At 35.0% G+C, this 3276-nt stretch overlaps 1 long non-coding RNA gene across 1 annotated transcript in view; it reads left to right on the top strand.

Moving 5' to 3' along the window:
• LOC109364097 overlaps positions 1–769 on the top strand; it is a 69574-nt gene extending 68805 nt beyond the window's left edge. The window contains exon 4 of the long non-coding RNA XR_002110096.1: positions 598–769. This is a non-coding gene — a long non-coding RNA (uncharacterized LOC109364097). The remainder of the gene's footprint in view (positions 1–597) is intronic.
• Positions 770–3276: the final 2507 nt, after the last annotated feature.

Below are 3276 nucleotides of genomic sequence, written 5' to 3'. Positions count from 1 at the left end.
TTTCTTTTTCCTTTTTTTTTTTTGTTTTTTTTTGTTATGTTTTTGCTTGTTTCAATCTCATAGTTATACTCAGTGCAGATATATTCCAGAGAAAGTACATCTGGAGAACCACCTCATCCTCTAAGAAGGGATCAGCTATGACTCCTAACAGATTTTCATCCTATTAGATCTTGCAAAATTTTAATGATGGAGTTTACATGAAATCCCTGGACAAATTAAGTATCCTACTTCTGGTGGATAATACATTTCTCAAAGCCAAAATGTATAACATCATCATGTATCACATCATCGGATAATATTGTATCATGTATTCTGAGATCTGATATCGATTTTGTAACCAATCTTTAAGGGTAGTACTTTTACAAAAGGATAACACTGAAAAAGACTCTTATTTAAAGTTGCTGCTTTTCTGTGAGGCCTGAAGTATTTTCTTTAATCACATGGAGCAGAAGGAGCTTCATTTTTTAAGATCTGTGCTGAAGACCTACTCTCTGAGTATTATGTTGCATGGAATTCACCTTGGTGCAGAAGGCTTTAAGGCCAAAACCACCACGCCAGGAGTTTCATTTACACTGTGCTGTTCTGATTTTCCTGCAGTGCAATTGAATTTATGGAAATCTGATGTCCTTATAAACGGAAGCATGACACCTCATTTGCATCATCTTCAACTTGGAAATATCGTGCTTTGGATCCTAAAATTTTAATGAACCATTTGATCAATAACAAATAATAGGCAAAATAAATCTTTCTTTGTCCTACAGAATGCTATGTACCCTAAAATTTCACTCTGAAGAATTTATTCTGACTGTTGAGTTAACTTGATGAAAGAAATCATGTTGATCCATGCCAAAGGTTCTGCTTTAGCTCCCACAAATATTCAGGCTGTTTTGCTATGTTTAAAGTAGAACTCCTTCAATATGTTTAGCTCAAAATTGACATGAAAAAGCAAAGCTTAAATAACAATAGAAGAGTTTTTGTATTGTTTTATTCATCGCTCTGTTTTTTTTTTTTTTTTCCAAGCAGTCAGAGGAGTCTTTGCTAGAAAAAAAGATGGCTGCTTTCTGCTTATGTGCCTTTAAAATATTGAACTCTCAGATGGAGCATACCAGCTGTGGTGTCTCAATGTTACAAAGGAAAACAGAGTCTCTAATAGCCACATTTTCTATCCCACTGTTTCTGGAATCTCTTTCAGCTCACAGGACTGATAATCAAACATTTCCTTAATCCCCAACTCTGGCCCTTGATCAGCAGCGTAGAAATTAGGTTTGGTCGGACGCTTGAGTCAGTATTGTCCATTCCTATTGCTTATAAACCCACAGATTTTTAACTGAATTAAAATTTTCCAGTGTCAAAATATATTAAAAAAAATGACAAGTTCCTCTTAGTATGTTGATATATCCATTTTATATATCCAGATGAGAAAATTACAGTGTCGAAAGTGCAGATCAGCTTTCATTGTAACAGCTGATGCATTGCAGTGTTTTCCGTTTGAGATGTCTCCATTGAGAATATTTTACAATGGCGACCCTGTGCAGGTGAGCAACAGCAGTTTTTGTGGGAGCATGGCCCTCATTTCCAAGATATGTCTTAAAATAAGCCACAAAAAATGCAAACCATTGGAGATGATGTAGGTTGGCTGGAAGACCACTTCCAATGTGAATTGGTATTAGATGCCCAGGACTTATGTCTGACTAGAGAACAAAATTCCTTCAAATATTTATTGGACAGTGAAGAAATGTGCATGTACACTTCATGAAATTTGAATTCTGTTTCAGAATTTATGCTGTCATTTATCCTTAGTTTGGTGTTGTGTGGACAAATAAGCAATCTTCTGCAAATAAGCAACACTTCTATTAATTTGGAGATTTTAGCGTGAAGTCTTAACCATAATTTGCCTACCTAATAGATCAACGTTTTCCTGTCTTTCTGCAACCCTACCTTTCCTGTCAGAGCAATAGAAACAAGGCTTATTTTTGGGAAAGGATCTTTTTGGAAGGAGATGCCCAGGGAAACTTTGGTTCAGAGAAATCATTAAAGCATGACTGAGCTTAAACCTTTCAATTTTTTGGTCTAATAGTTGTTTCTACTTGCAATTAATTTGTATGTCAGAAATGAAACATTACTTTGAAGACAAGAGATGGATTACTGATAGTTAGCTTGCTGTGCTCACCTTGTTCTTAAGCACTGACATTTAAGCTGGTTCTATTCCTTGGCTTCCTCTAACATTTTTCAAAATCAGAACAACAATATAACAGATTGTTCTCCTGCCTAGCTGTTCAGCTGCTTTGTTGGCTGTTGTAAAGAGTCAGTGGGGTTATTTAAACCCTATTAAAGATTCACAGGATTGTTCTTAACATTTATTAGATTTCTTGGCCAATCTTTACCAAGGGAATATATTTTAAAGAAAACCTACAATTTTGTTGTTCTTCTACTGATCTCTGCAGCTGACTGATACTGCTGAATTGTCACAAAGATGGAAGGAACTCACCTCATTTAAATTGTTGTATGAGCTGACATTAACACCATAATTGATTATATTTATTATACCACTTGAAATGAAATTGAATGATGTGAAAGAGGGAGAATAAACTCTTTTTCACTCCTTATATTCAAGAGTGATGCAACAAAACAAAATGAAAGAGATATTCTTCTGCAGGAGATCAGATAAGTATTATATACCTTATACAGAACAGTTGAAAGAATAATAAAATTCTTTGTCTATCTTATAGTAAAAGAACAATTCAAATCCTGCTTTTAATAGACAATATTGCATTCGCTGCATGTGGGCATAACGCGTTATGAGACAAGAAGTCAGACTGTAGTTACCTCTATGGTGTATTTGTGAAACAGAACAGACAGAAGTGTTTCATAGATTATCTCTTTCTCATTCTCTGTGGGGAATGTCATAGAAGTGCAAATACTTGCTGATGCGTTATATTATACAATTTGTGTGATCTTTCTATCATGTAAATAGATTTTTCTGTCTTCATTGTTCTGACTGTCATGACCTGACCTGGTCACGGAGTTTACTACTTTCAGCCTCCTTCTTTGATATGCAAGCTAGTTGACTCCTGTCATTCTACACTTTTTCTAGTTGAATATAATATTAAAAAGGCACTTCTTCATGTGTAAGTTACCTATAGGAGTGTGAGTCCATTATGTATCTGGATTTAAAACAATGATGTATACGAAGTTTATAGTGGCTCCTTCCAAGGGAAGCAAGACGACATTCAAGCTGAGTAATGACCATGCTTTCTTTACTGAAGAGAATATACT

The sequence above is a fragment of the Meleagris gallopavo genome, chromosome Z, assembly GCF_000146605.3.
Source record: "Meleagris gallopavo isolate NT-WF06-2002-E0010 breed Aviagen turkey brand Nicholas breeding stock chromosome Z, Turkey_5.1, whole genome shotgun sequence".
In the NCBI taxonomy this organism is placed as follows: Eukaryota; Metazoa; Chordata; class Aves; order Galliformes; family Phasianidae; genus Meleagris; species Meleagris gallopavo.
This window is presented reverse-complemented; position numbering and strand designations above follow the sequence as displayed.